The sequence below is a fragment of the Schistocerca americana genome, unplaced genomic scaffold, assembly GCF_021461395.2.
Source record: "Schistocerca americana isolate TAMUIC-IGC-003095 unplaced genomic scaffold, iqSchAmer2.1 HiC_scaffold_1561, whole genome shotgun sequence".
Classification (NCBI taxonomy): Eukaryota; Metazoa; Arthropoda; class Insecta; order Orthoptera; family Acrididae; genus Schistocerca; species Schistocerca americana.
In genome coordinates this window covers 1-26,972 of record NW_025725647.1, presented here as the reverse complement: position 1 = coordinate 26,972, position 26,972 = coordinate 1, and the positions used below count along the sequence as shown (strand labels likewise).

The 26,972-nt window shown below is 51.5% G+C and overlaps 55 non-coding genes across 55 annotated transcripts; all 55 read left to right on the top strand.

The window, feature by feature from the left end:
- The first annotated feature begins 355 nt into the window (after positions 1–355).
- Positions 356–437, top strand: Trnas-aga. Its single transcript has one exon. It is a non-coding gene; the product is annotated as a tRNA-Ser (tRNA).
- Positions 438–791: 354 nt separating this feature from the next.
- On the top strand, positions 792–864 carry Trnak-uuu. The gene has a single exon. It is a non-coding gene; the product is annotated as a tRNA-Lys (tRNA).
- A 138-nt stretch (positions 865–1,002) lies between these two features.
- On the top strand, positions 1,003–1,084 carry Trnas-cga. The gene has a single exon. It is a non-coding gene; the product is annotated as a tRNA-Ser (tRNA).
- A 740-nt stretch (positions 1,085–1,824) lies between these two features.
- Trnas-aga lies at positions 1,825–1,906 on the top strand. The gene has a single exon. It is a non-coding gene; the product is annotated as a tRNA-Ser (tRNA).
- A 355-nt stretch (positions 1,907–2,261) lies between these two features.
- On the top strand, positions 2,262–2,334 carry Trnak-uuu. Its single transcript has one exon. It is a non-coding gene; the product is annotated as a tRNA-Lys (tRNA).
- Positions 2,335–2,472: 138 nt separating this feature from the next.
- On the top strand, positions 2,473–2,554 carry Trnas-cga. Its single transcript has one exon. It is a non-coding gene; the product is annotated as a tRNA-Ser (tRNA).
- A 740-nt stretch (positions 2,555–3,294) lies between these two features.
- Trnas-aga lies at positions 3,295–3,376 on the top strand. Its single transcript has one exon. It is a non-coding gene; the product is annotated as a tRNA-Ser (tRNA).
- A 355-nt stretch (positions 3,377–3,731) lies between these two features.
- Positions 3,732–3,804, top strand: Trnak-uuu. Its single transcript has one exon. It is a non-coding gene; the product is annotated as a tRNA-Lys (tRNA).
- A 138-nt stretch (positions 3,805–3,942) lies between these two features.
- Trnas-cga lies at positions 3,943–4,023 on the top strand. Its single transcript has one exon. It is a non-coding gene; the product is annotated as a tRNA-Ser (tRNA).
- A 739-nt stretch (positions 4,024–4,762) lies between these two features.
- Trnas-aga lies at positions 4,763–4,844 on the top strand. The gene has a single exon. It is a non-coding gene; the product is annotated as a tRNA-Ser (tRNA).
- Positions 4,845–5,198: 354 nt separating this feature from the next.
- Trnak-uuu lies at positions 5,199–5,271 on the top strand. Its single transcript has one exon. It is a non-coding gene; the product is annotated as a tRNA-Lys (tRNA).
- A 138-nt stretch (positions 5,272–5,409) lies between these two features.
- On the top strand, positions 5,410–5,491 carry Trnas-cga. The gene has a single exon. It is a non-coding gene; the product is annotated as a tRNA-Ser (tRNA).
- Positions 5,492–6,231: 740 nt separating this feature from the next.
- On the top strand, positions 6,232–6,313 carry Trnas-aga. Its single transcript has one exon. It is a non-coding gene; the product is annotated as a tRNA-Ser (tRNA).
- A 354-nt stretch (positions 6,314–6,667) lies between these two features.
- On the top strand, positions 6,668–6,740 carry Trnak-uuu. The gene has a single exon. It is a non-coding gene; the product is annotated as a tRNA-Lys (tRNA).
- Positions 6,741–6,878: 138 nt separating this feature from the next.
- Positions 6,879–6,960, top strand: Trnas-cga. Its single transcript has one exon. It is a non-coding gene; the product is annotated as a tRNA-Ser (tRNA).
- A 740-nt stretch (positions 6,961–7,700) lies between these two features.
- On the top strand, positions 7,701–7,782 carry Trnas-aga. Its single transcript has one exon. It is a non-coding gene; the product is annotated as a tRNA-Ser (tRNA).
- A 354-nt stretch (positions 7,783–8,136) lies between these two features.
- Positions 8,137–8,209, top strand: Trnak-uuu. The gene has a single exon. It is a non-coding gene; the product is annotated as a tRNA-Lys (tRNA).
- Positions 8,210–8,347: 138 nt separating this feature from the next.
- Positions 8,348–8,429, top strand: Trnas-cga. The gene has a single exon. It is a non-coding gene; the product is annotated as a tRNA-Ser (tRNA).
- A 740-nt stretch (positions 8,430–9,169) lies between these two features.
- Trnas-aga lies at positions 9,170–9,251 on the top strand. The gene has a single exon. It is a non-coding gene; the product is annotated as a tRNA-Ser (tRNA).
- Positions 9,252–9,605: 354 nt separating this feature from the next.
- Trnak-uuu lies at positions 9,606–9,678 on the top strand. Its single transcript has one exon. It is a non-coding gene; the product is annotated as a tRNA-Lys (tRNA).
- A 138-nt stretch (positions 9,679–9,816) lies between these two features.
- Positions 9,817–9,898, top strand: Trnas-cga. Its single transcript has one exon. It is a non-coding gene; the product is annotated as a tRNA-Ser (tRNA).
- Positions 9,899–10,638: 740 nt separating this feature from the next.
- On the top strand, positions 10,639–10,720 carry Trnas-aga. The gene has a single exon. It is a non-coding gene; the product is annotated as a tRNA-Ser (tRNA).
- A 354-nt stretch (positions 10,721–11,074) lies between these two features.
- On the top strand, positions 11,075–11,147 carry Trnak-uuu. The gene has a single exon. It is a non-coding gene; the product is annotated as a tRNA-Lys (tRNA).
- Positions 11,148–11,285: 138 nt separating this feature from the next.
- On the top strand, positions 11,286–11,367 carry Trnas-cga. Its single transcript has one exon. It is a non-coding gene; the product is annotated as a tRNA-Ser (tRNA).
- A 740-nt stretch (positions 11,368–12,107) lies between these two features.
- Trnas-aga lies at positions 12,108–12,189 on the top strand. The gene has a single exon. It is a non-coding gene; the product is annotated as a tRNA-Ser (tRNA).
- A 354-nt stretch (positions 12,190–12,543) lies between these two features.
- On the top strand, positions 12,544–12,616 carry Trnak-uuu. Its single transcript has one exon. It is a non-coding gene; the product is annotated as a tRNA-Lys (tRNA).
- A 138-nt stretch (positions 12,617–12,754) lies between these two features.
- Positions 12,755–12,836, top strand: Trnas-cga. Its single transcript has one exon. It is a non-coding gene; the product is annotated as a tRNA-Ser (tRNA).
- Positions 12,837–13,576: 740 nt separating this feature from the next.
- On the top strand, positions 13,577–13,658 carry Trnas-aga. Its single transcript has one exon. It is a non-coding gene; the product is annotated as a tRNA-Ser (tRNA).
- Positions 13,659–14,012: 354 nt separating this feature from the next.
- Positions 14,013–14,085, top strand: Trnak-uuu. Its single transcript has one exon. It is a non-coding gene; the product is annotated as a tRNA-Lys (tRNA).
- A 138-nt stretch (positions 14,086–14,223) lies between these two features.
- Trnas-cga lies at positions 14,224–14,305 on the top strand. Its single transcript has one exon. It is a non-coding gene; the product is annotated as a tRNA-Ser (tRNA).
- A 740-nt stretch (positions 14,306–15,045) lies between these two features.
- Positions 15,046–15,127, top strand: Trnas-aga. Its single transcript has one exon. It is a non-coding gene; the product is annotated as a tRNA-Ser (tRNA).
- A 354-nt stretch (positions 15,128–15,481) lies between these two features.
- Trnak-uuu lies at positions 15,482–15,554 on the top strand. The gene has a single exon. It is a non-coding gene; the product is annotated as a tRNA-Lys (tRNA).
- A 138-nt stretch (positions 15,555–15,692) lies between these two features.
- Positions 15,693–15,774, top strand: Trnas-cga. Its single transcript has one exon. It is a non-coding gene; the product is annotated as a tRNA-Ser (tRNA).
- A 740-nt stretch (positions 15,775–16,514) lies between these two features.
- On the top strand, positions 16,515–16,596 carry Trnas-aga. The gene has a single exon. It is a non-coding gene; the product is annotated as a tRNA-Ser (tRNA).
- A 354-nt stretch (positions 16,597–16,950) lies between these two features.
- Trnak-uuu lies at positions 16,951–17,023 on the top strand. Its single transcript has one exon. It is a non-coding gene; the product is annotated as a tRNA-Lys (tRNA).
- A 138-nt stretch (positions 17,024–17,161) lies between these two features.
- Positions 17,162–17,243, top strand: Trnas-cga. The gene has a single exon. It is a non-coding gene; the product is annotated as a tRNA-Ser (tRNA).
- Positions 17,244–17,983: 740 nt separating this feature from the next.
- Positions 17,984–18,065, top strand: Trnas-aga. The gene has a single exon. It is a non-coding gene; the product is annotated as a tRNA-Ser (tRNA).
- A 354-nt stretch (positions 18,066–18,419) lies between these two features.
- Trnak-uuu lies at positions 18,420–18,492 on the top strand. Its single transcript has one exon. It is a non-coding gene; the product is annotated as a tRNA-Lys (tRNA).
- A 138-nt stretch (positions 18,493–18,630) lies between these two features.
- On the top strand, positions 18,631–18,712 carry Trnas-cga. The gene has a single exon. It is a non-coding gene; the product is annotated as a tRNA-Ser (tRNA).
- Positions 18,713–19,452: 740 nt separating this feature from the next.
- On the top strand, positions 19,453–19,534 carry Trnas-aga. Its single transcript has one exon. It is a non-coding gene; the product is annotated as a tRNA-Ser (tRNA).
- A 354-nt stretch (positions 19,535–19,888) lies between these two features.
- Trnak-uuu lies at positions 19,889–19,961 on the top strand. The gene has a single exon. It is a non-coding gene; the product is annotated as a tRNA-Lys (tRNA).
- Positions 19,962–20,099: 138 nt separating this feature from the next.
- Trnas-cga lies at positions 20,100–20,181 on the top strand. Its single transcript has one exon. It is a non-coding gene; the product is annotated as a tRNA-Ser (tRNA).
- Positions 20,182–20,921: 740 nt separating this feature from the next.
- Positions 20,922–21,003, top strand: Trnas-aga. The gene has a single exon. It is a non-coding gene; the product is annotated as a tRNA-Ser (tRNA).
- A 354-nt stretch (positions 21,004–21,357) lies between these two features.
- Trnak-uuu lies at positions 21,358–21,430 on the top strand. Its single transcript has one exon. It is a non-coding gene; the product is annotated as a tRNA-Lys (tRNA).
- A 138-nt stretch (positions 21,431–21,568) lies between these two features.
- Positions 21,569–21,650, top strand: Trnas-cga. Its single transcript has one exon. It is a non-coding gene; the product is annotated as a tRNA-Ser (tRNA).
- Positions 21,651–22,390: 740 nt separating this feature from the next.
- Trnas-aga lies at positions 22,391–22,472 on the top strand. The gene has a single exon. It is a non-coding gene; the product is annotated as a tRNA-Ser (tRNA).
- Positions 22,473–22,826: 354 nt separating this feature from the next.
- On the top strand, positions 22,827–22,899 carry Trnak-uuu. The gene has a single exon. It is a non-coding gene; the product is annotated as a tRNA-Lys (tRNA).
- A 138-nt stretch (positions 22,900–23,037) lies between these two features.
- Trnas-cga lies at positions 23,038–23,119 on the top strand. The gene has a single exon. It is a non-coding gene; the product is annotated as a tRNA-Ser (tRNA).
- A 740-nt stretch (positions 23,120–23,859) lies between these two features.
- Positions 23,860–23,941, top strand: Trnas-aga. Its single transcript has one exon. It is a non-coding gene; the product is annotated as a tRNA-Ser (tRNA).
- Positions 23,942–24,295: 354 nt separating this feature from the next.
- Positions 24,296–24,368, top strand: Trnak-uuu. The gene has a single exon. It is a non-coding gene; the product is annotated as a tRNA-Lys (tRNA).
- A 138-nt stretch (positions 24,369–24,506) lies between these two features.
- Positions 24,507–24,588, top strand: Trnas-cga. Its single transcript has one exon. It is a non-coding gene; the product is annotated as a tRNA-Ser (tRNA).
- Positions 24,589–25,328: 740 nt separating this feature from the next.
- Positions 25,329–25,410, top strand: Trnas-aga. The gene has a single exon. It is a non-coding gene; the product is annotated as a tRNA-Ser (tRNA).
- Positions 25,411–25,764: 354 nt separating this feature from the next.
- Trnak-uuu lies at positions 25,765–25,837 on the top strand. The gene has a single exon. It is a non-coding gene; the product is annotated as a tRNA-Lys (tRNA).
- Positions 25,838–25,975: 138 nt separating this feature from the next.
- Trnas-cga lies at positions 25,976–26,057 on the top strand. The gene has a single exon. It is a non-coding gene; the product is annotated as a tRNA-Ser (tRNA).
- A 740-nt stretch (positions 26,058–26,797) lies between these two features.
- On the top strand, positions 26,798–26,879 carry Trnas-aga. Its single transcript has one exon. It is a non-coding gene; the product is annotated as a tRNA-Ser (tRNA).
- Positions 26,880–26,972: the final 93 nt, after the last annotated feature.

The following is a 26,972-nucleotide window of genomic DNA, read 5'->3' as shown; positions in this document are numbered from 1 at the left end:
GTCCATCGTTTAAGACGACACAAAACTAGCGTCAGCGGTGCGTCAGTGGGAAGTCGGTGAAGTCGCCATTGGAGCCATAAGCCAGCAATTACGACACGCGAGTCACTCGCACGCCATGCACCATGTACTACAACGCTCGGCCGAGGGAGCGGATAGCTCAGTCGGTAGAGCGCTAGACCTTCAACCAAAGGTCCCGTGTTCAAGCCCCCGTCCAGGCGAAAACTAATACACTGTCGTAACGGCTAATGTGCTGGCAACGAAAGCACTACAGAAACGAGTGAGGCCATGTCGCGTTCTGCCGTCAGATTGCATGTAAAGGAGCAGTTGCACTTGTCGGGACCACGCTATGCGACCGGCAGTCGTGGCCGAGTGGTTAAGGCGTCTGACTAGAAATCAGATTCCCTCTGGGAGCGTAGGTTCGAGTCCTACCGACTGCGTTTCTTTTTTGTGTCAAGAGGTGAAGAACATCTCCAACGGAACCGTGAAATGAGCGAATACATGGGAAGCCCTGCGTTCGAGACGCTTGTGAATTTTACAGTTGTCCAGTGAGCGTCGACAATACACGTAGCTCCTCCGCTGTAGCATATGAGACGTACAAACTGCTGCAATTTGACTTTACATCGTGTGTCAGCTTTCTTCGATAGTCTGTTACGAGCCTAGCGCAATGAGTTTATAGACAGCAGTCAGACGACGTTTAAATAGTAACAGCTCCACGCAACGATTACCCAACAGTAAAGGACATGAGGCAATGTGTCAGTATACGTAGTGGGAGGGGTGCTCACGTAAAGTGAGCCCGGATAGCTCAGTCGGTAGAGCATTAGGCTTTTAACCTAAGGGTCCAGGGTTCAAGTCCCTGTTCGGGCGGAAATTTTAATACTTTGGTAGCCGCACGTCTAGTAGCGGTGTAAGCACTACGGAAAAGAACGCAGCTACGCCGTTTCCTGGCACTGCAGTGCTTTAAACGGTAGCAGTTGCATGTGTCGCTAGGGTCTTGCGCTACTGGCAGTCGTGGCCGAGTGGTTAAGGCGTCTGACTCGAAATCAGATTCCCCCTGGGAGCGTAGGTTCGAATCCTACCGGCTGCGTGCGATTTTGCATTAAAACGAGCAGAAATTTTCGCACACATGTGACATGCGTGGGTGAATGCGGATCCAAACCAGTGACACCATTCTCAACAAGACGGAAATTTGTGTTTAAGAATACTGTTTCGCGACGGCCGCTGTCTGTTGTGCCTATCGGTTCACCTCGCACGGACGCTAGTACTGCAGAAATCAGTCGCACGCCCACGAACGCGCCCCCGTCCTTTTGTCGCGCCGTCGCCGTGTTCGTGAGTACGCAGATGTGCTTGAAAGTGTAGGACAGAGCGAGCATTCATTTCTTTCTATGAGTCGCAATTCGATTCATTCGAGTGCGGCAAAAGCAGTGGTGCAGCGTTTCTTTTCTTAAGATCTCGCAGCTGCTTGTAAGTATGTCCATCGTTTAAGACGACACAAAACTAGCGTCAGCGGTGCGTCAGTGGGAAGTCGGTGAAGTCGCCATTGGAGCCATAAGCCAGCAGTTACGACACGCGAGTCACTCGCACGCCATGCAGCATGTACTACAACGCTCGGCTGAGGGAGCGGATAGCTCAGTCGGTAGAGCGCTAGACCTTCAACCAAAGGTCCCGTGTTCAAGCCCCCGTCCAGGCGAAAACTAATACACTGTCGTAACGGCTAATGTGCTGGCAACGAAAGCACTACAGAAACGAGTGAGGCCATGTCGCGTTCTGCCGTCAGATTGCATGTAAAGGAGCAGTTGCACTTGTCGGGACCACGCTATGCGACCGGCAGTCGTGGCCGAGTGGTTAAGGCGTCTGACTAGAAATCAGATTCCCTCTGGGAGCGTAGGTTCGAGTCCTACCGACTGCGTTTCTTTTTTGTGTCAAGAGGTGAAGAACATCTCCAACGGAACCGTGAAATGAGCGAATACATGGGAAGCCCTGCGTTCGAGGACGCTTGTGAATTTTACAGTTGTCCAGTGAGCGTCGACAATACACGTAGCTCCTCCGCTGTAGCATATGAGACGTACAAACTGCTGCAATTTGACTTTACATCGTGTGTCAGCTTTCTTCGATAGTCTGTTACGAGCCTAGCGCAATGAGTTTATAGACAGCAGTCAGACGACGTTTAAATAGTAACAGCTCCACGCAACGATTACCCAACAGTAAAGGACATGAGGCAATGTGTCAGTATACGTAGTGGGAGGGGTGCTCACGTAAAGTGAGCCCGGATAGCTCAGTCGGTAGAGCATTAGGCTTTTAACCTAAGGGTCCAGGGTTCAAGTCCCTGTTCGGGCGGAAATTTTAATACTTTGGTAGCCGCACGTCTAGTAGCGGTGTAAGCACTACGGAAAAGAACGCAGCTACGCCGTTTCCTGGCACTGCAGTGCTTTAAACGGTAGCAGTTGCATGTGTCGCTAGGGTCTTGCGCTACTGGCAGTCGTGGCCGAGTGGTTAAGGCGTCTGACTCGAAATCAGATTCCCCCTGGGAGCGTAGGTTCGAATCCTACCGGCTGCGTGCGATTTTGCATTAAAACGAGCAGAAATTTTCGCACACATGTGACATGCGTGGGTGAATGCGGATCCAAACCAGTGACACCATTCTCAACAAGACGGAAATTTGTGTTTAAGAATACTGTTTCGCGACGGCCGCTGTCTGTTGTGCCTATCGGTTCACCTCGCACGGACGCTAGTACTGCAGAAATCAGTCGCACGCCCACGAACGCGCCCCCGTCCTTTTGTCGCGCCGTCGCCGTGTTCGTGAGTACGCAGATGTGCTTGAAAGTGTAGGACAGAGCGAGCATTCATTTCTTTCTATGAGTCGCAATTCGATTCATTCGAGTGCGGCAAAAGCAGTGGTGCAGCGTTTCTTTTCTTAAGATCTCGCAGCTGCTTGTAAGTATGTCCATCGTTTAAGACGACACAAAACTAGCGTCAGCGGTGCGTCAGTGGGAAGTCGGTGAAGTCGCCATTGGAGCCATAAGCCAGCAATTACGACACGCGAGTCACTCGCACGCCATGCAGCATGTACTACAACGCTCGGCCGAGGGAGCGGATAGCTCAGTCGGTAGAGCGCTAGACCTTCAACCAAAGGTCCCGTGTTCAAGCCCCCGTCCAGGTGAAAACTAATACACTGTCGTAACGGCTAATGTGCTGGCAACGAAAGCACTACAGAAACGAGTGAGGCCATGTCGCGTTCTGCCGTCAGATTGCATGTAAAGGAGCAGTTGCACTTGTCGGGACACCGCTACGCGACCGGCAGTCGTGGCCGAGTGGTTAAGGCGTCTGACTAGAAATCAGATTCCCTCTGGGAGCGTAGGTTCGAGTCCTACCGACTGCGTTTCTTTTTTGTGTCAAGAGGTGAAGAACATCTCCAACGGAACCGTGAAATGAGCGAATACATGGGAAGCCCTGCGTTCGAGACGCTTGTGAATTTTACAGTTGTCCAGTGAGCGTCGACAAAACACGTAGCTCCTCCGCTGTAGCATATGAGACGTACAAACTGCTGCAATTTGACTTTACATCGTGTGTCAGCTTTCTTCGATAGTCTGTTACGAGCCTAGCGCAATGAGTTTATAGACAGCAGTCAGACGACGTTTAAATAGTAACAGCTCCACGCAACGATTACCCAACAGTAAAGGACATGAGGCAATGTGTCAGTATACGTAGTGGGAGGGGGTGCTCACGTAAAGTGAGCCCGGATAGCTCAGTCGGTAGAGCATTTGGCTTTTAACCTAAGGGTCCAGGGTTCAAGTCCCTGTTCGGGCGGAAATTTTAATACTTTGGTAGCCGCACGTCTAGTAGCGGTGTAAGCACTACGGAAAAGAACGCAGCTACGCCGTTTCCTGGCACTGCAGTGCTTTAAACGGTAGCAGTTGCATGTGTCGCTAGGGTCTTGCGCTACTGGCAGTCGTGGCCGAGTGGTTAAGGCGTCTGACTCGAAATCAGATTCCCCCTGGAGCGTAGGTTCGAATCCTACCGGCTGCGTGCGATTTTGCATTAAAACGAGCAGAAATTTTCGCACACATGTGACATGCGTGGGTGAATGCGGATCCAAACCAGTGACACCATCTCAACAAGACGGAAATTTGTGTTTAAGAATACTGTTTCGCGACGGCCGCTGTCTGTTGTGCCTATCGGTTCACCTCGCACGGACGCTAGTACTGCAGAAATCAGTCGCACGCCCACGAACGCGCCCCCGTCCTTTTGTCGCGCCGTCGCCGTGTTCGTGAGTACGCAGATGTGCTTGAAAGTGTAGGACAGAGCGAGCATTCATTTCTTTCTATGAGTCGCAATTCGATTCATTCGAGTGCGGCAAAAGCAGTGGTGCAGCGTTTCTTTTCTTAAGATCTCGCAGCTGCTTGTAAGTATGTCCATCGTTTAAGACGACACAAAACTAGCGTCAGCGGTGCGTCAGTGGGAAGTCGGTGAAGTCGCCATTGGAGCCATAAGCCAGCAATTACGACACGCGAGTCACTCGCACGCCATGCACCATGTACTACAACGCTCGGCCGAGGGAGCGGATAGCTCAGTCGGTAGAGCGCTAGACCTTCAACCAAAGGTCCCGTGTTCAAGCCCCCGTCCAGGTGAAAACTAATACACTGTCGTAACGGCTAATGTGCTGGCAACGAAAGCACTACAGAAACGAGTGAGGCCATGTCGCGTTCTGCCGTCAGATTGCATGTAAAGGAGCAGTTGCACTTGTCGGGACACCGCTACGCGACCGGCAGTCGTGGCCGAGTGGTTAAGGCGTCTGACTAGAAATCAGATTCCCTCTGGGAGCGTAGGTTCGAGTCCTACCGACTGCGTTTCTTTTTTGTGTCAAGAGGTGAAGAACATCTCCAACGGAACCGTGAAATGAGCGAATACATGGGAAGCCCTGCGTTCGAGACGCTTGTGAATTTTACAGTTGTCCAGTGAGCGTCGACAAAACACGTAGCTCCTCCGCTGTAGCATATGAGACGTACAAACTGCTGCAATTTGACTTTACATCGTGTGTCAGCTTTCTTCGATAGTCTGTTACGAGCCTAGCGCAATGAGTTTATAGACAGCAGTCAGACGACGTTTAAATAGTAACAGCTCCACGCAACGATTACCCAACAGTAAAGGACATGAGGCAATGTGTCAGTATACGTAGTGGGAGGGGTGCTCACGTAAAGTGAGCCCGGATAGCTCAGTCGGTAGAGCATTAGGCTTTTAACCTAAGGGTCCAGGGTTCAAGTCCCTGTTCGGGCGGAAATTTTAATACTTTGGTAGCCGCACGTCTAGTAGCGGTGTAAGCACTACGGAAAAGAACGCAGCTACGCCGTTTCCTGGCACTGCAGTGCTTTAAACGGTAGCAGTTGCATGTGTCGCTAGGGTCTTGCGCTACTGGCAGTCGTGGCCGAGTGGTTAAGGCGTCTGACTCGAAATCAGATTCCCCCTGGGAGCGTAGGTTCGAATCCTACCGGCTGCGTGCGATTTTGCATTAAAACGAGCAGAAATTTTCGCACACATGTGACATGCGTGGGTGAATGCGGATCCAAACCAGTGACACCATTCTCAACAAGACGGAAATTTGTGTTTAAGAATACTGTTTCGCGACGGCCGCTGTCTGTTGTGCCTATCGGTTCACCTCGCACGGACGCTAGTACTGCAGAAATCAGTCGCACGCCCACGAACGCGCCCCCGTCCTTTTGTCGCGCCGTCGCCGTGTTCGTGAGTACGCAGATGTGCTTGAAAGTGTAGGACAGAGCGAGCATTCATTTCTTTCTATGAGTCGCAATTCGATTCATTCGAGTGCGGCAAAAGCAGTGGTGCAGCGTTTCTTTTCTTAAGATCTCGCAGCTGCTTGTAAGTATGTCCATCGTTTAAGACGACACAAAACTAGCGTCAGCGGTGCGTCAGTGGGAAGTCGGTGAAGTCGCCATTGGAGCCATAAGCCAGCAATTACGACACGCGAGTCACTCGCACGCCATGCAGCATGTACTACAACGCTCGGCCGAGGGAGCGGATAGCTCAGTCGGTAGAGCGCTAGACCTTCAACCAAAGGTCCCGTGTTCAAGCCCCCGTCCAGGTGAAAACTAATACACTGTCGTAACGGCTAATGTGCTGGCAACGAAAGCACTACAGAAACGAGTGAGGCCATGTCGCGTTCTGCCGTCAGATTGCATGTAAAGGAGCAGTTGCACTTGTCGGGACACCGCTACGCGACCGGCAGTCGTGGCCGAGTGGTTAAGGCGTCTGACTAGAAATCAGATTCCCTCTGGGAGCGTAGGTTCGAGTCCTACCGACTGCGTTTCTTTTTTGTGTCAAGAGGTGAAGAACATCTCCAACGGAACCGTGAAATGAGCGAATACATGGGAAGCCCTGCGTTCGAGACGCTTGTGAATTTTACAGTTGTCCAGTGAGCGTCGACAAAACACGTAGCTCCTCCGCTGTAGCATATGAGACGTACAAACTGCTGCAATTTGACTTTACATCGTGTGTCAGCTTTCTTCGATAGTCTGTTACGAGCCTAGCGCAATGAGTTTATAGACAGCAGTCAGACGACGTTTAAATAGTAACAGCTCCACGCAACGATTACCCAACAGTAAAGGACATGAGGCAATGTGTCAGTATACGTAGTGGGAGGGGTGCTCACGTAAAGTGAGCCCGGATAGCTCAGTCGGTAGAGCATTAGGCTTTTAACCTAAGGGTCCAGGGTTCAAGTCCCTGTTCGGGCGGAAATTTTAATACTTTGGTAGCCGCACGTCTAGTAGCGGTGTAAGCACTACGGAAAAGAACGCAGCTACGCCGTTTCCTGGCACTGCAGTGCTTTAAACGGTAGCAGTTGCATGTGTCGCTAGGGTCTTGCGCTACTGGCAGTCGTGGCCGAGTGGTTAAGGCGTCTGACTCGAAATCAGATTCCCCCTGGGAGCGTAGGTTCGAATCCTACCGGCTGCGTGCGATTTTGCATTAAAACGAGCAGAAATTTTCGCACACATGTGACATGCGTGGGTGAATGCGGATCCAAACCAGTGACACCATTCTCAACAAGACGGAAATTTGTGTTTAAGAATACTGTTTCGCGACGGCCGCTGTCTGTTGTGCCTATCGGTTCACCTCGCACGGACGCTAGTACTGCAGAAATCAGTCGCACGCCCACGAACGCGCCCCCGTCCTTTTGTCGCGCCGTCGCCGTGTTCGTGAGTACGCAGATGTGCTTGAAAGTGTAGGACAGAGCGAGCATTCATTTCTTTCTATGAGTCGCAATTCGATTCATTCGAGTGCGGCAAAAGCAGTGGTGCAGCGTTTCTTTTCTTAAGATCTCGCAGCTGCTTGTAAGTATGTCCATCGTTTAAGACGACACAAAACTAGCGTCAGCGGTGCGTCAGTGGGAAGTCGGTGAAGTCGCCATTGGAGCCATAAGCCAGCAATTACGACACGCGAGTCACTCGCACGCCATGCAGCATGTACTACAACGCTCGGCCGAGGGAGCGGATAGCTCAGTCGGTAGAGCGCTAGACCTTCAACCAAAGGTCCCGTGTTCAAGCCCCCGTCCAGGTGAAAACTAATACACTGTCGTAACGGCTAATGTGCTGGCAACGAAAGCACTACAGAAACGAGTGAGGCCATGTCGCGTTCTGCCGTCAGATTGCATGTAAAGGAGCAGTTGCACTTGTCGGGACACCGCTACGCGACCGGCAGTCGTGGCCGAGTGGTTAAGGCGTCTGACTAGAAATCAGATTCCCTCTGGGAGCGTAGTTTCGAGTCCTACCGACTGCGTTTCTTTTTTGTGTCAAGAGGTGAAGAACATCTCCAACGGAACCGTGAAATGAGCGAATACATGGGAAGCCCTGCGTTCGAGACGCTTGTGAATTTTACAGTTGTCCAGTGAGCGTCGACAAAACACGTAGCTCCTCCGCTGTAGCATATGAGACGTACAAACTGCTGCAATTTGACTTTACATCGTGTGTCAGCTTTCTTCGATAGTCTGTTACGAGCCTAGCGCAATGAGTTTATAGACAGCAGTCAGACGACGTTTAAATAGTAACAGCTCCACGCAACGATTACCCAACAGTAAAGGACATGAGGCAATGTGTCAGTATACGTAGTGGGAGGGGTGCTCACGTAAAGTGAGCCCGGATAGCTCAGTCGGTAGAGCATTAGGCTTTTAACCTAAGGGTCCAGGGTTCAAGTCCCTGTTCGGGCGGAAATTTTAATACTTTGGTAGCCGCACGTCTAGTAGCGGTGTAAGCACTACGGAAAAGAACGCAGCTACGCCGTTTCCTGGCACTGCAGTGCTTTAAACGGTAGCAGTTGCATGTGTCGCTAGGGTCTTGCGCTACTGGCAGTCGTGGCCGAGTGGTTAAGGCGTCTGACTCGAAATCAGATTCCCCCTGGGAGCGTAGGTTCGAATCCTACCGGCTGCGTGCGATTTTGCATTAAAACGAGCAGAAATTTTCGCACACATGTGACATGCGTGGGTGAATGCGGATCCAAACCAGTGACACCATTCTCAACAAGACGGAAATTTGTGTTTAAGAATACTGTTTCGCGACGGCCGCTGTCTGTTGTGCCTATCGGTTCACCTCGCACGGACGCTAGTACTGCAGAAATCAGTCGCACGCCCACGAACGCGCCCCCGTCCTTTTGTCGCGCCGTCGCCGTGTTCGTGAGTACGCAGATGTGCTTGAAAGTGTAGGACAGAGCGAGCATTCATTTCTTTCTATGAGTCGCAATTCGATTCATTCGAGTGCGGCAAAAGCAGTGGTGCAGCGTTTCTTTTCTTAAGATCTCGCAGCTGCTTGTAAGTATGTCCATCGTTTAAGACGACACAAAACTAGCGTCAGCGGTGCGTCAGTGGGAAGTCGGTGAAGTCGCCATTGGAGCCATAAGCCAGCAATTACGACACGCGAGTCACTCGCACGCCATGCAGCATGTACTACAACGCTCGGCCGAGGGAGCGGATAGCTCAGTCGGTAGAGCGCTAGACCTTCAACCAAAGGTCCCGTGTTCAAGCCCCCGTCCAGGTGAAAACTAATACACTGTCGTAACGGCTAATGTGCTGGCAACGAAAGCACTACAGAAACGAGTGAGGCCATGTCGCGTTCTGCCGTCAGATTGCATGTAAAGGAGCAGTTGCACTTGTCGGGACACCGCTACGCGACCGGCAGTCGTGGCCGAGTGGTTAAGGCGTCTGACTAGAAATCAGATTCCCTCTGGGAGCGTAGGTTCGAGTCCTACCGACTGCGTTTCTTTTTTGTGTCAAGAGGTGAAGAACATCTCCAACGGAACCGTGAAATGAGCGAATACATGGGAAGCCCTGCGTTCGAGACGCTTGTGAATTTTACAGTTGTCCAGTGAGCGTCGACAAAACACGTAGCTCCTCCGCTGTAGCATATGAGACGTACAAACTGCTGCAATTTGACTTTACATCGTGTGTCAGCTTTCTTCGATAGTCTGTTACGAGCCTAGCGCAATGAGTTTATAGACAGCAGTCAGACGACGTTTAAATAGTAACAGCTCCACGCAACGATTACCCAACAGTAAAGGACATGAGGCAATGTGTCAGTATACGTAGTGGGAGGGGTGCTCACGTAAAGTGAGCCCGGATAGCTCAGTCGGTAGAGCATTAGGCTTTTAACCTAAGGGTCCAGGGTTCAAGTCCCTGTTCGGGCGGAAATTTTAATACTTTGGTAGCCGCACGTCTAGTAGCGGTGTAAGCACTACGGAAAAGAACGCAGCTACGCCGTTTCCTGGCACTGCAGTGCTTTAAACGGTAGCAGTTGCATGTGTCGCTAGGGTCTTGCGCTACTGGCAGTCGTGGCCGAGTGGTTAAGGCGTCTGACTCGAAATCAGATTCCCCCTGGGAGCGTAGGTTCGAATCCTACCGGCTGCGTGCGATTTTGCATTAAAACGAGCAGAAATTTTCGCACACATGTGACATGCGTGGGTGAATGCGGATCCAAACCAGTGACACCATTCTCAACAAGACGGAAATTTGTGTTTAAGAATACTGTTTCGCGACGGCCGCTGTCTGTTGTGCCTATCGGTTCACCTCGCACGGACGCTAGTACTGCAGAAATCAGTCGCACGCCCACGAACGCGCCCCCGTCCTTTTGTCGCGCCGTCGCCGTGTTCGTGAGTACGCAGATGTGCTTGAAAGTGTAGGACAGAGCGAGCATTCATTTCTTTCTATGAGTCGCAATTCGATTCATTCGAGTGCGGCAAAAGCAGTGGTGCAGCGTTTCTTTTCTTAAGATCTCGCAGCTGCTTGTAAGTATGTCCATCGTTTAAGACGACACAAAACTAGCGTCAGCGGTGCGTCAGTGGGAAGTCGGTGAAGTCGCCATTGGAGCCATAAGCCAGCAATTACGACACGCGAGTCACTCGCACGCCATGCACCATGTACTACAACGCTCGGCCGAGGGAGCGGATAGCTCAGTCGGTAGAGCGCTAGACCTTCAACCAAAGGTCCCGTGTTCAAGCCCCCGTCCAGGTGAAAACTAATACACTGTCGTAACGGCTAATGTGCTGGCAACGAAAGCACTACAGAAACGAGTGAGGCCATGTCGCGTTCTGCCGTCAGATTGCATGTAAAGGAGCAGTTGCACTTGTCGGGACACCGCTACGCGACCGGCAGTCGTGGCCGAGTGGTTAAGGCGTCTGACTAGAAATCAGATTCCCTCTGGGAGCGTAGGTTCGAGTCCTACCGACTGCGTTTCTTTTTTGTGTCAAGAGGTGAAGAACATCTCCAACGGAACCGTGAAATGAGCGAATACATGGGAAGCCCTGCGTTCGAGACGCTTGTGAATTTTACAGTTGTCCAGTGAGCGTCGACAAAACACGTAGCTCCTCCGCTGTAGCATATGAGACGTACAAACTGCTGCAATTTGACTTTACATCGTGTGTCAGCTTTCTTCGATAGTCTGTTACGAGCCTAGCGCAATGAGTTTATAGACAGCAGTCAGACGACGTTTAAATAGTAACAGCTCCACGCAACGATTACCCAACAGTAAAGGACATGAGGCAATGTGTCAGTATACGTAGTGGGAGGGGTGCTCACGTAAAGTGAGCCCGGATAGCTCAGTCGGTAGAGCATTAGGCTTTTAACCTAAGGGTCCAGGGTTCAAGTCCCTGTTCGGGCGGAAATTTTAATACTTTGGTAGCCGCACGTCTAGTAGCGGTGTAAGCACTACGGAAAAGAACGCAGCTACGCCGTTTCCTGGCACTGCAGTGCTTTAAACGGTAGCAGTTGCATGTGTCGCTAGGGTCTTGCGCTACTGGCAGTCGTGGCCGAGTGGTTAAGGCGTCTGACTCGAAATCAGATTCCCCCTGGGAGCGTAGGTTCGAATCCTACCGGCTGCGTGCGATTTTGCATTAAAACGAGCAGAAATTTTCGCACACATGTGACATGCGTGGGTGAATGCGGATCCAAACCAGTGACACCATTCTCAACAAGACGGAAATTTGTGTTTAAGAATACTGTTTCGCGACGGCCGCTGTCTGTTGTGCCTATCGGTTCACCTCGCACGGACGCTAGTACTGCAGAAATCAGTCGCACGCCCACGAACGCGCCCCCGTCCTTTTGTCGCGCCGTCGCCGTGTTCGTGAGTACGCAGATGTGCTTGAAAGTGTAGGACAGAGCGAGCATTCATTTCTTTCTATGAGTCGCAATTCGATTCATTCGAGTGCGGCAAAAGCAGTGGTGCAGCGTTTCTTTTCTTAAGATCTCGCAGCTGCTTGTAAGTATGTCCATCGTTTAAGACGACACAAAACTAGCGTCAGCGGTGCGTCAGTGGGAAGTCGGTGAAGTCGCCATTGGAGCCATAAGCCAGCAATTACGACACGCGAGTCACTCGCACGCCATGCAGCATGTACTACAACGCTCGGCCGAGGGAGCGGATAGCTCAGTCGGTAGAGCGCTAGACCTTCAACCAAAGGTCCCGTGTTCAAGCCCCCGTCCAGGTGAAAACTAATACACTGTCGTAACGGCTAATGTGCTGGCAACGAAAGCACTACAGAAACGAGTGAGGCCATGTCGCGTTCTGCCGTCAGATTGCATGTAAAGGAGCAGTTGCACTTGTCGGGACACCGCTACGCGACCGGCAGTCGTGGCCGAGTGGTTAAGGCGTCTGACTAGAAATCAGATTCCCTCTGGGAGCGTAGGTTCGAGTCCTACCGACTGCGTTTCTTTTTTGTGTCAAGAGGTGAAGAACATCTCCAACGGAACCGTGAAATGAGCGAATACATGGGAAGCCCTGCGTTCGAGACGCTTGTGAATTTTACAGTTGTCCAGTGAGCGTCGACAAAACACGTAGCTCCTCCGCTGTAGCATATGAGACGTACAAACTGCTGCAATTTGACTTTACATCGTGTGTCAGCTTTCTTCGATAGTCTGTTACGAGCCTAGCGCAATGAGTTTATAGACAGCAGTCAGACGACGTTTAAATAGTAACAGCTCCACGCAACGATTACCCAACAGTAAAGGCCATGTGGCAATGTGTCAGTATACGTAGTGGGAGGGGTGCTCACGTAAAGTGAGCCCGGATAGCTCAGTCGGTAGAGCATTAGGCTTTTAACCTAAGGGTCCAGGGTTCAAGTCCCTGTTCGGGCGGAAATTTTAATACTTTGGTAGCCGCACGTCTAGTAGCGGTGTAAGCACTACGGAAAAGAACGCAGCTACGCCGTTTCCTGGCACTGCAGTGCTTTAAACGGTAGCAGTTGCATGTGTCGCTAGGGTCTTGCGCTACTGGCAGTCGTGGCCGAGTGGTTAAGGCGTCTGACTCGAAATCAGATTCCCCCTGGGAGCGTAGGTTCGAATCCTACCGGCTGCGTGCGATTTTGCATTAAAACGAGCAGAAATTTTCGCACACATGTGACATGCGTGGGTGAATGCGGATCCAAACCAGTGACACCATTCTCAACAAGACGGAAATTTGTGTTTAAGAATACTGTTTCGCGACGGCCGCTGTCTGTTGTGCCTATCGGTTCACCTCGCACGGACGCTAGTACTGCAGAAATCAGTCGCACGCCCACGAACGCGCCCCCGTCCTTTTGTCGCGCCGTCGCCGTGTTCGTGAGTACGCAGATGTGCTTGAAAGTGTAGGACAGAGCGAGCATTCATTTCTTTCTATGAGTCGCAATTCGATTCATTCGAGTGCGGCAAAAGCAGTGGTGCAGCGTTTCTTTTCTTAAGATCTCGCAGCTGCTTGTAAGTATGTCCATCGTTTAAGACGACACAAAACTAGCGTCAGCGGTGCGTCAGTGGGAAGTCGGTGAAGTCGCCATTGGAGCCATAAGCCAGCAATTACGACACGCGAGTCACTCGCACGCCATGCAGCATGTACTACAACGCTCGGCCGAGGGAGCGGATAGCTCAGTCGGTAGAGCGCTAGACCTTCAACCAAAGGTCCCGTGTTCAAGCCCCCGTCCAGGTGAAAACTAATACACTGTCGTAACGGCTAATGTGCTGGCAACGAAAGCACTACAGAAACGAGTGAGGCCATGTCGCGTTCTGCCGTCAGATTGCATGTAAAGGAGCAGTTGCACTTGTCGGGACACCGCTACGCGACCGGCAGTCGTGGCCGAGTGGTTAAGGCGTCTGACTAGAAATCAGATTCCCTCTGGGAGCGTAGGTTCGAGTCCTACCGACTGCGTTTCTTTTTTGTGTCAAGAGGTGAAGAACATCTCCAACGGAACCGTGAAATGAGCGAATACATGGGAAGCCCTGCGTTCGAGACGCTTGTGAATTTTACAGTTGTCCAGTGAGCGTCGACAAAACACGTAGCTCCTCCGCTGTAGCATATGAGACGTACAAACTGCTGCAATTTGACTTTACATCGTGTGTCAGCTTTCTTCGATAGTCTGTTACGAGCCTAGCGCAATGAGTTTATAGACAGCAGTCAGACGACGTTTAAATAGTAACAGCTCCACGCAACGATTACCCAACAGTAAAGGCCATGTGGCAATGTGTCAGTATACGTAGTGGGAGGGGTGCTCACGTAAAGTGAGCCCGGATAGCTCAGTCGGTAGAGCATTAGGCTTTTAACCTAAGGGTCCAGGGTTCAAGTCCCTGTTCGGGCGGAAATTTTAATACTTTGGTAGCCGCACGTCTAGTAGCGGTGTAAGCACTACGGAAAAGAACGCAGCTACGCCGTTTCCTGGCACTGCAGTGCTTTAAACGGTAGCAGTTGCATGTGTCGCTAGGGTCTTGCGCTACTGGCAGTCGTGGCCGAGTGGTTAAGGCGTCTGACTCGAAATCAGATTCCCCCTGGGAGCGTAGGTTCGAATCCTACCGGCTGCGTGCGATTTTGCATTAAAACGAGCAGAAATTTTCGCACACATGTGACATGCGTGGGTGAATGCGGATCCAAACCAGTGACACCATTCTCAACAAGACGGAAATTTGTGTTTAAGAATACTGTTTCGCGACGGCCGCTGTCTGTTGTGCCTATCGGTTCACCTCGCACGGACGCTAGTACTGCAGAAATCAGTCGCACGCCCACGAACGCGCCCCCGTCCTTTTGTCGCGCCGTCGCCGTGTTCGTGAGTACGCAGATGTGCTTGAAAGTGTAGGACAGAGCGAGCATTCATTTCTTTCTATGAGTCGCAATTCGATTCATTCGAGTGCGGCAAAAGCAGTGGTGCAGCGTTTCTTTTCTTAAGATCTCGCAGCTGCTTGTAAGTATGTCCATCGTTTAAGACGACACAAAACTAGCGTCAGCGGTGCGTCAGTGGGAAGTCGGTGAAGTCGCCATTGGAGCCATAAGCCAGCAATTACGACACGCGAGTCACTCGCACGCCATGCACCATGTACTACAACGCTCGGCCGAGGGAGCGGATAGCTCAGTCGGTAGAGCGCTAGACCTTCAACCAAAGGTCCCGTGTTCAAGCCCCCGTCCAGGTGAAAACTAATACACTGTCGTAACGGCTAATGTGCTGGCAACGAAAGCACTACAGAAACGAGTGAGGCCATGTCGCGTTCTGCCGTCAGATTGCATGTAAAGGAGCAGTTGCACTTGTCGGGACACCGCTACGCGACCGGCAGTCGTGGCCGAGTGGTTAAGGCGTCTGACTAGAAATCAGATTCCCTCTGGGAGCGTAGGTTCGAGTCCTACCGACTGCGTTTCTTTTTTGTGTCAAGAGGTGAAGAACATCTCCAACGGAACCGTGAAATGAGCGAATACATGGGAAGCCCTGCGTTCGAGACGCTTGTGAATTTTACAGTTGTCCAGTGAGCGTCGACAAAACACGTAGCTCCTCCGCTGTAGCATATGAGACGTACAAACTGCTGCAATTTGACTTTACATCGTGTGTCAGCTTTCTTCGATAGTCTGTTACGAGCCTAGCGCAATGAGTTTATAGACAGCAGTCAGACGACGTTTAAATAGTAACAGCTCCACGCAACGATTACCCAACAGTAAAGGACATGAGGCAATGTGTCAGTATACGTAGTGGGAGGGGTGCTCACGTAAAGTGAGCCCGGATAGCTCAGTCGGTAGAGCATTAGGCTTTTAACCTAAGGGTCCAGGGTTCAAGTCCCTGTTCGGGCGGAAATTTTAATACTTTGGTAGCCGCACGTCTAGTAGCGGTGTAAGCACTACGGAAAAGAACGCAGCTACGCCGTTTCCTGGCACTGCAGTGCTTTAAACGGTAGCAGTTGCATGTGTCGCTAGGGTCTTGCGCTACTGGCAGTCGTGGCCGAGTGGTTAAGGCGTCTGACTCGAAATCAGATTCCCCCTGGGAGCGTAGGTTCGAATCCTACCGGCTGCGTGCGATTTTGCATTAAAACGAGCAGAAATTTTCGCACACATGTGACATGCGTGGGTGAATGCGGATCCAAACCAGTGACACCATTCTCAACAAGACGGAAATTTGTGTTTAAGAATACTGTTTCGCGACGGCCGCTGTCTGTTGTGCCTATCGGTTCACCTCGCACGGACGCTAGTACTGCAGAAATCAGTCGCACGCCCACGAACGCGCCCCCGTCCTTTTGTCGCGCCGTCGCCGTGTTCGTGAGTACGCAGATGTGCTTGAAAGTGTAGGACAGAGCGAGCATTCATTTCTTTCTATGAGTCGCAATTCGATTCATTCGAGTGCGGCAAAAGCAGTGGTGCAGCGTTTCTTTTCTTAAGATCTCGCAGCTGCTTGTAAGTATGTCCATCGTTTAAGACGACACAAAACTAGCGTCAGCGGTGCGTCAGTGGGAAGTCGGTGAAGTCGCCATTGGAGCCATAAGCCAGCAATTACGACACGCGAGTCACTCGCACGCCATGCAGCATGTACTACAACGCTCGGCCGAGGGAGCGGATAGCTCAGTCGGTAGAGCGCTAGACCTTCAACCAAAGGTCCCGTGTTCAAGCCCCCGTCCAGGTGAAAACTAATACACTGTCGTAACGGCTAATGTGCTGGCAACGAAAGCACTACAGAAACGAGTGAGGCCATGTCGCGTTCTGCCGTCAGATTGCATGTAAAGGAGCAGTTGCACTTGTCGGGACACCGCTACGCGACCGGCAGTCGTGGCCGAGTGGTTAAGGCGTCTGACTAGAAATCAGATTCCCTCTGGGAGCGTAGGTTCGAGTCCTACCGACTGCGTTTCTTTTTTGTGTCAAGAGGTGAAGAACATCTCCAACGGAACCGTGAAATGAGCGAATACATGGGAAGCCCTGCGTTCGAGACGCTTGTGAATTTTACAGTTGTCCAGTGAGCGTCGACAAAACACGTAGCTCCTCCGCTGTAGCATATGAGACGTACAAACTGCTGCAATTTGACTTTACATCGTGTGTCAGCTTTCTTCGATAGTCTGTTACGAGCCTAGCGCAATGAGTTTATAGACAGCAGTCAGACGACGTTTAAATAGTAACAGCTCCACGCAACGATTACCCAACAGTAAAGGACATGAGGCAATGTGTCAGTATACGTAGTGGGAGGGGTGCTCACGTAAAGTGAGCCCGGATAGCTCAGTCGGTAGAGCATTAGGCTTTTAACCTAAGGGTCCAGGGTTCAAGTCCCTGTTCGGGCGGAAATTTTAATACTTTGGTAGCCGCACGTCTAGTAGCGGTGTAAGCACTACGGAAAAGAACGCAGCTACGCCGTTTCCTGGCACTGCAGTGCTTTAAACGGTAGCAGTTGCATGTGTCGCTAGGGTCTTGCGCTACTGGCAGTCGTGGCCGAGTGGTTAAGGCGTCTGACTCGAAATCAGATTCCCCCTGGGAGCGTAGGTTCGAATCCTACCGGCTGCGTGCGATTTTGCATTAAAACGAGCAGAAATTTTCGCACACATGTGACATGCGTGGGTGAATGCGGATCCAAACCAGTGACACCATTCTCAACAAGACGGAAATTTGTGTTTAAGAATACTGTTTCGCGACGGCCGCTGTCTGTTGTGCCTATCGGTTCACCTCGCACGGACGCTAGTACTGCAGAAATCAGTCGCACGCCCACGAACGCGCCCCCGTCCTTTTGTCGCGCCGTCGCCGTGTTCGTGAGTACGCAGATGTGCTTGAAAGTGTAGGACAGAGCGAGCATTCATTTCTTTCTATGAGTCGCAATTCGATTCATTCGAGTGCGGCAAAAGCAGTGGTGCAGCGTTTCTTTTCTTAAGATCTCGCAGCTGCTTGTAAGTATGTCCATCGTTTAAGACGACACAAAACTAGCGTCAGCGGTGCGTCAGTGGGAAGTCGGTGAAGTCGCCATTGGAGCCATAAGCCAGCAATTACGACACGCGAGTCACTCGCACGCCATGCAGCATGTACTACAACGCTCGGCCGAGGGAGCGGATAGCTCAGTCGGTAGAGCGCTAGACCTTCAACCAAAGGTCCCGTGTTCAAGCCCCCGTCCAGGTGAAAACTAATACACTGTCGTAACGGCTAATGTGCTGGCAACGAAAGCACTACAGAAACGAGTGAGGCCATGTCGCGTTCTGCCGTCAGATTGCATGTAAAGGAGCAGTTGCACTTGTCGGGACACCGCTACGCGACCGGCAGTCGTGGCCGAGTGGTTAAGGCGTCTGACTAGAAATCAGATTCCCTCTGGGAGCGTAGGTTCGAGTCCTACCGACTGCGTTTCTTTTTTGTGTCAAGAGGTGAAGAACATCTCCAACGGAACCGTGAAATGAGCGAATACATGGGAAGCCCTGCGTTCGAGACGCTTGTGAATTTTACAGTTGTCCAGTGAGCGTCGACAAAACACGTAGCTCCTCCGCTGTAGCATATGAGACGTACAAACTGCTGCAATTTGACTTTACATCGTGTGTCAGCTTTCTTCGATAGTCTGTTACGAGCCTAGCGCAATGAGTTTATAGACAGCAGTCAGACGACGTTTAAATAGTAACAGCTCCACGCAACGATTACCCAACAGTAAAGGACATGAGGCAATGTGTCAGTATACGTAGTGGGAGGGGTGCTCACGTAAAGTGAGCCCGGATAGCTCAGTCGGTAGAGCATTAGGCTTTTAACCTAAGGGTCCAGGGTTCAAGTCCCTGTTCGGGCGGAAATTTTAATACTTTGGTAGCCGCACGTCTAGTAGCGGTGTAAGCACTACGGAAAAGAACGCAGCTACGCCGTTTCCTGGCACTGCAGTGCTTTAAACGGTAGCAGTTGCATGTGTCGCTAGGGTCTTGCGCTACTGGCAGTCGTGGCCGAGTGGTTAAGGCGTCTGACTCGAAATCAGATTCCCCCTGGGAGCGTAGGTTCGAATCCTACCGGCTGCGTGCGATTTTGCATTAAAACGAGCAGAAATTTTCGCACACATGTGACATGCGTGGGTGAATGCGGATCCAAACCAGTGACACCATTCTCAACAAGACGGAAATTTGTGTTTAAGAATACTGTTTCGCGACGGCCGCTGTCTGTTGTGCCTATCGGTTCACCTCGCACGGACGCTAGTACTGCAGAAATCAGTCGCACGCCCACGAACGCGCCCCCGTCCTTTTGTCGCGCCGTCGCCGTGTTCGTGAGTACGCAGATGTGCTTGAAAGTGTAGGACAGAGCGAGCATTCATTTCTTTCTATGAGTCGCAATTCGATTCATTCGAGTGCGGCAAAAGCAGTGGTGCAGCGTTTCTTTTCTTAAGATCTCGCAGCTGCTTGTAAGTATGTCCATCGTTTAAGACGACACAAAACTAGCGTCAGCGGTGCGTCAGTGGGAAGTCGGTGAAGTCGCCATTGGAGCCATAAGCCAGCAATTACGACACGCGAGTCACTCGCACGCCATGCAGCATGTACTACAACGCTCGGCCGAGGGAGCGGATAGCTCAGTCGGTAGAGCGCTAGACCTTCAACCAAAGGTCCCGTGTTCAAGCCCCCGTCCAGGTGAAAACTAATACACTGTCGTAACGGCTAATGTGCTGGCAACGAAAGCACTACAGAAACGAGTGAGGCCATGTCGCGTTCTGCCGTCAGATTGCATGTAAAGGAGCAGTTGCACTTGTCGGGACACCGCTACGCGACCGGCAGTCGTGGCCGAGTGGTTAAGGCGTCTGACTAGAAATCAGATTCCCTCTGGGAGCGTAGGTTCGAGTCCTACCGACTGCGTTTCTTTTTTGTGTCAAGAGGTGAAGAACATCTCCAACGGAACCGTGAAATGAGCGAATACATGGGAAGCCCTGCGTTCGAGACGCTTGTGAATTTTACAGTTGTCCAGTGAGCGTCGACAAAACACGTAGCTCCTCCGCTGTAGCATATGAGACGTACAAACTGCTGCAATTTGACTTTACATCGTGTGTCAGCTTTCTTCGATAGTCTGTTACGAGCCTAGCGCAATGAGTTTATAGACAGCAGTCAGACGACGTTTAAATAGTAACAGCTCCACGCAACGATTACCCAACAGTAAAGGACATGAGGCAATGTGTCAGTATACGTAGTGGGAGGGGTGCTCACGTAAAGTGAGCCCGGATAGCTCAGTCGGTAGAGCATTAGGCTTTTAACCTAAGGGTCCAGGGTTCAAGTCCCTGTTCGGGCGGAAATTTTAATACTTTGGTAGCCGCACGTCTAGTAGCGGTGTAAGCACTACGGAAAAGAACGCAGCTACGCCGTTTCCTGGCACTGCAGTGCTTTAAACGGTAGCAGTTGCATGTGTCGCTAGGGTCTTGCGCTACTGGCAGTCGTGGCCGAGTGGTTAAGGCGTCTGACTCGAAATCAGATTCCCCCTGGGAGCGTAGGTTCGAATCCTACCGGCTGCGTGCGATTTTGCATTAAAACGAGCAGAAATTTTCGCACACATGTGACATGCGTGGGTGAATGCGGATCCAAACCAGTGACACCATTCTCAACAAGACGGAAATTTGTGTTTAAGAATACTGTTTCGCGACGGCCGCTGTCTGTTGTGCCTATCGGTTCACCTCGCACGGACGCTAGTACTGCAGAAATCAGTCGCACGCCCACGAACGCGCCCCCGTCCTTTTGTCGCGCCGTCGCCGTGTTCGTGAGTACGCAGATGTGCTTGAAAGTGTAGGACAGAGCGAGCATTCATTTCTTTCTATGAGTCGCAATTCGATTCATTCGAGTGCGGCAAAAGCAGTGGTGCAGCGTTTCTTTTCTTAAGATCTCGCAGCTGCTTGTAAGTATGTCCATCGTTTAAGACGACACAAAACTAGCGTCAGCGGTGCGTCAGTGGGAAGTCGGTGAAGTCGCCATTGGAGCCATAAGCCAGCAATTACGACACGCGAGTCACTCGCACGCCATGCAGCATGTACTACAACGCTCGGCCGAGGGAGCGGATAGCTCAGTCGGTAGAGCGCTAGACCTTCAACCAAAGGTCCCGTGTTCAAGCCCCCGTCCAGGTGAAAACTAATACACTGTCGTAACGGCTAATGTGCTGGCAACGAAAGCACTACAGAAACGAGTGAGGCCATGTCGCGTTCTGCCGTCAGATTGCATGTAAAGGAGCAGTTGCACTTGTCGGGACACCGCTACGCGACCGGCAGTCGTGGCCGAGTGGTTAAGGCGTCTGACTAGAAATCAGATTCCCTCTGGGAGCGTAGGTTCGAGTCCTACCGACTGCGTTTCTTTTTTGTGTCAAGAGGTGAAGAACATCTCCAACGGAACCGTGAAATGAGCGAATACATGGGAAGCCCTGCGTTCGAGACGCTTGTGAATTTTACAGTTGTCCAGTGAGCGTCGACAAAACACGTAGCTCCTCCGCTGTAGCATATGAGACGTACAAACTGCTGCAATTTGACTTTACATCGTGTGTCAGCTTTCTTCGATAGTCTGTTACGAGCCTAGCGCAATGAGTTTATAGACAGCAGTCAGACGACGTTTAAATAGTAACAGCTCCACGCAACGATTACCCAACAGTAAAGGACATGAGGCAATGTGTCAGTATACGTAGTGGGAGGGGTGCTCACGTAAAGTGAGCCCGGATAGCTCAGTCGGTAGAGCATTAGGCTTTTAACCTAAGGGTCCAGGGTTCAAGTCCCTGTTCGGGCGGAAATTTTAATACTTTGGTAGCCGCACGTCTAGTAGCGGTGTAAGCACTACGGAAAAGAACGCAGCTACGCCGTTTCCTGGCACTGCAGTGCTTTAAACGGTAGCAGTTGCATGTGTCGCTAGGGTCTTGCGCTACTGGCAGTCGTGGCCGAGTGGTTAAGGCGTCTGACTCGAAATCAGATTCCCCCTGGGAGCGTAGGTTCGAATCCTACCGGCTGCGTGCGATTTTGCATTAAAACGAGCAGAAATTTTCGCACACATGTGACATGCGTGGGTGAATGCGGATCCAAACCAGTGACACCATTCTCAACAAGACGGAAATTTGTGTTTAAGAATACTGTTTCGCGACGGCCGCTGTCTGTTGTGCCTATCGGTTCACCTCGCACGGACGCTAGTACTGCAGAAATCAGTCGCACGCCCACGAACGCGCCCCCGTCCTTTTGTCGCGCCGTCGCCGTGTTCGTGAGTACGCAGATGTGCTTGAAAGTGTAGGACAGAGCGAGCATTCATTTCTTTCTATGAGTCGCAATTCGATTCATTCGAGTGCGGCAAAAGCAGTGGTGCAGCGTTTCTTTTCTTAAGATCTCGCAGCTGCTTGTAAGTATGTCCATCGTTTAAGACGACACAAAACTAGCGTCAGCGGTGCGTCAGTGGGAAGTCGGTGAAGTCGCCATTGGAGCCATAAGCCAGCAATTACGACACGCGAGTCACTCGCACGCCATGCAGCATGTACTACAACGCTCGGCCGAGGGAGCGGATAGCTCAGTCGGTAGAGCGCTAGACCTTCAACCAAAGGTCCCGTGTTCAAGCCCCCGTCCAGGTGAAAACTAATACACTGTCGTAACGGCTAATGTGCTGGCAACGAAAGCACTACAGAAACGAGTGAGGCCATGTCGCGTTCTGCCGTCAGATTGCATGTAAAGGAGCAGTTGCACTTGTCGGGACACCGCTACGCGACCGGCAGTCGTGGCCGAGTGGTTAAGGCGTCTGACTAGAAATCAGATTCCCTCTGGGAGCGTAGGTTCGAGTCCTACCGACTGCGTTTCTTTTTTGTGTCAAGAGGTGAAGAACATCTCCAACGGAACCGTGAAATGAGCGAATACATGGGAAGCCCTGCGTTCGAGACGCTTGTGAATTTTACAGTTGTCCAGTGAGCGTCGACAAAACACGTAGCTCCTCCGCTGTAGCATATGAGACGTACAAACTGCTGCAATTTGACTTTACATCGTGTGTCAGCTTTCTTCGATAGTCTGTTACGAGCCTAGCGCAATGAGTTTATAGACAGCAGTCAGACGACGTTTAAATAGTAACAGCTCCACGCAACGATTACCCAACAGTAAAGGACATGAGGCAATGTGTCAGTATACGTAGTGGGAGGGGTGCTCACGTAAAGTGAGCCCGGATAGCTCAGTCGGTAGAGCATTAGGCTTTTAACCTAAGGGTCCAGGGTTCAAGTCCCTGTTCGGGCGGAAATTTTAATACTTTGGTAGCCGCACGTCTAGTAGCGGTGTAAGCACTACGGAAAAGAACGCAGCTACGCCGTTTCCTGGCACTGCAGTGCTTTAAACGGTAGCAGTTGCATGTGTCGCTAGGGTCTTGCGCTACTGGCAGTCGTGGCCGAGTGGTTAAGGCGTCTGACTCGAAATCAGATTCCCCCTGGGAGCGTAGGTTCGAATCCTACCGGCTGCGTGCGATTTTGCATTAAAACGAGCAGAAATTTTCGCACACATGTGACATGCGTGGGTGAATGCGGATCCAAACCAGTGACACCATTCTCAACAAGACGGAAATTTGTGTTTAAGAATACTGTTTCGCGACGGCCGCTGTCTGTTGTGCCTATCGGTTCACCTCGCACGGACGCTAGTACTGCAGAAATCAGTCGCACGCCCACGAACGCGCCCCCGTCCTTTTGTCGCGCCGTCGCCGTGTTCGTGAGTACGCAGATGTGCTTGAAAGTGTAGGACAGAGCGAGCATTCATTTCTTTCTATGAGTCGCAATTCGATTCATTCGAGTGCGGCAAAAGCAGTGGTGCAGCGTTTCTTTTCTTAAGATCTCGCAGCTGCTTGTAAGTATGTCCATCGTTTAAGACGACACAAAACTAGCGTCAGCGGTGCGTCAGTGGGAAGTCGGTGAAGTCGCCATTGGAGCCATAAGCCAGCAATTACGACACGCGAGTCACTCGCACGCCATGCAGCATGTACTACAACGCTCGGCCGAGGGAGCGGATAGCTCAGTCGGTAGAGCGCTAGACCTTCAACCAAAGGTCCCGTGTTCAAGCCCCCGTCCAGGTGAAAACTAATACACTGTCGTAACGGCTAATGTGCTGGCAACGAAAGCACTACAGAAACGAGTGAGGCCATGTCGCGTTCTGCCGTCAGATTGCATGTAAAGGAGCAGTTGCACTTGTCGGGACACCGCTACGCGACCGGCAGTCGTGGCCGAGTGGTTAAGGCGTCTGACTAGAAATCAGATTCCCTCTGGGAGCGTAGGTTCGAGTCCTACCGACTGCGTTTCTTTTTTGTGTCAAGAGGTGAAGAACATCTCCAACGGAACCGTGAAATGAGCGAATACATGGGAAGCCCTGCGTTCGAGACGCTTGTGAATTTTACAGTTGTCCAGTGAGCGTCGACAAAACACGTAGCTCCTCCGCTGTAGCATATGAGACGTACAAACTGCTGCAATTTGACTTTACATCGTGTGTCAGCTTTCTTCGATAGTCTGTTACGAGCCTAGCGCAATGAGTTTATAGACAGCAGTCAGACGACGTTTAAATAGTAACAGCTCCACGCAACGATTACCCAACAGTAAAGGACATGAGGCAATGTGTCAGTATACGTAGTGGGAGGGGTGCTCACGTAAAGTGAGCCCGGATAGCTCAGTCGGTAGAGCATTAGGCTTTTAACCTAAGGGTCCAGGGTTCAAGTCCCTGTTCGGGCGGAAATTTTAATACTTTGGTAGCCGCACGTCTAGTAGCGGTGTAAGCACTACGGAAAAGAACGCAGCTACGCCGTTTCCTGGCACTGCAGTGCTTTAAACGGTAGCAGTTGCATGTGTCGCTAGGGTCTTGCGCTACTGGCAGTCGTGGCCGAGTGGTTAAGGCGTCTGACTCGAAATCAGATTCCCCCTGGGAGCGTAGGTTCGAATCCTACCGGCTGCGTGCGATTTTGCATTAAAACGAGCAGAAATTTTCGCACACATGTGACATGCGTGGGTGAATGCGGATCCAAACCAGTGACACCATTCTCAACAAGACGGAAATTTGTGTTTAAGAATACTGTTTCGCGACGGCCGCTGTCTGTTGTGCCTATCGGTTCACCTCGCACGGACGCTAGTACTGCAGAAATCAGTCGCACGCCCACGAACGCGCCCCCGTCCTTTTGTCGCGCCGTCGCCGTGTTCGTGAGTACGCAGATGTGCTTGAAAGTGTAGGACAGAGCGAGCATTCATTTCTTTCTATGAGTCGCAATTCGATTCATTCGAGTGCGGCAAAAGCAGTGGTGCAGCGTTTCTTTTCTTAAGATCTCGCAGCTGCTTGTAAGTATGTCCATCGTTTAAGACGACACAAAACTAGCGTCAGCGGTGCGTCAGTGGGAAGTCGGTGAAGTCGCCATTGGAGCCATAAGCCAGCAATTACGACACGCGAGTCACTCGCACGCCATGCAGCATGTACTACAACGCTCGGCCGAGGGAGCGGATAGCTCAGTCGGTAGAGCGCTAGACCTTCAACCAAAGGTCCCGTGTTCAAGCCCCCGTCCAGGTGAAAACTAATACACTGTCGTAACGGCTAATGTGCTGGCAACGAAAGCACTACAGAAACGAGTGAGGCCATGTCGCGTTCTGCCGTCAGATTGCATGTAAAGGAGCAGTTGCACTTGTCGGGACACCGCTACGCGACCGGCAGTCGTGGCCGAGTGGTTAAGGCGTCTGACTAGAAATCAGATTCCCTCTGGGAGCGTAGGTTCGAGTCCTACCGACTGCGTTTCTTTTTTGTGTCAAGAGGTGAAGAACATCTCCAACGGAACCGTGAAATGAGCGAATACATGGGAAGCCCTGCGTTCGAGACGCTTGTGAATTTTACAGTTGTCCAGTGAGCGTCGACAAAACACGTAGCTCCTCCGCTGTAGCATATGAGACGTACAAACTGCTGCAATTTGACTTTACATCGTGTGTCAGCTTTCTTCGATAGTCTGTTACGAGCCTAGCGCAATGAGTTTATAGACAGCAGTCAGACGACGTTTAAATAGTAACAGCTCCACGCAACGATTACCCAACAGTAAAGGACATGAGGCAATGTGTCAGTATACGTAGTGGGAGGGGTGCTCACGTAAAGTGAGCCCGGATAGCTCAGTCGGTAGAGCATTAGGCTTTTAACCTAAGGGTCCAGGGTTCAAGTCCCTGTTCGGGCGGAAATTTTAATACTTTGGTAGCCGCACGTCTAGTAGCGGTGTAAGCACTACGGAAAAGAACGCAGCTACGCCGTTTCCTGGCACTGCAGTGCTTTAAACGGTAGCAGTTGCATGTGTCGCTAGGGTCTTGCGCTACTGGCAGTCGTGGCCGAGTGGTTAAGGCGTCTGACTCGAAATCAGATTCCCCCTGGGAGCGTAGGTTCGAATCCTACCGGCTGCGTGCGATTTTGCATTAAAACGAGCAGAAATTTTCGCACACATGTGACATGCGTGGGTGAATGCGGATCCAAACCAGTGACACCATTCTCAACAAGACGGAAATTTGTGTTTAAGAATACTGTTTCGCGACGGCCGCTGTCTGTTGTGCCTATCGGTTCACCTCGCACGGACGCTAGTACTGCAGAAATCAGTCGCACGCCCACGAACGCGCCCCCGTCCTTTTGTCGCGCCGTCGCCGTGTTCGTGAGTACGCAGATGTGCTTGAAAGTGTAGGACAGAGCGAGCATTCATTTCTTTCTATGAGTCGCAATTCGATTCATTCGAGTGCGGCAAAAGCAGTGGTGCAGCGTTTCTTTTCTTAAGATCTCGCAGCTGCTTGTAAGTATGTCCATCGTTTAAGACGACACAAAACTAGCGTCAGCGGTGCGTCAGTGGGAAGTCGGTGAAGTCGCCATTGGAGCCATAAGCCAGCAATTACGACACGCGAGTCACTCGCACGCCATGCAGCATGTACTACAACGCTCGGCCGAGGGAGCGGATAGCTCAGTCGGTAGAGCGCTAGACCTTCAACCAAAGGTCCCGTGTTCAAGCCCCCGTCCAGGTGAAAACTAATACACTGTCGTAACGGCTAATGTGCTGGCAACGAAAGCACTACAGAAACGAGTGAGGCCATGTCGCGTTCTGCCGTCAGATTGCATGTAAAGGAGCAGTTGCACTTGTCGGGACACCGCTACGCGACCGGCAGTCGTGGCCGAGTGGTTAAGGCGTCTGACTAGAAATCAGATTCCCTCTGGGAGCGTAGGTTCGAGTCCTACCGACTGCGTTTCTTTTTTGTGTCAAGAGGTGAAGAACATCTCCAACGGAACCGTGAAATGAGCGAATACATGGGAAGCCCTGCGTTCGAGACGCTTGTGAA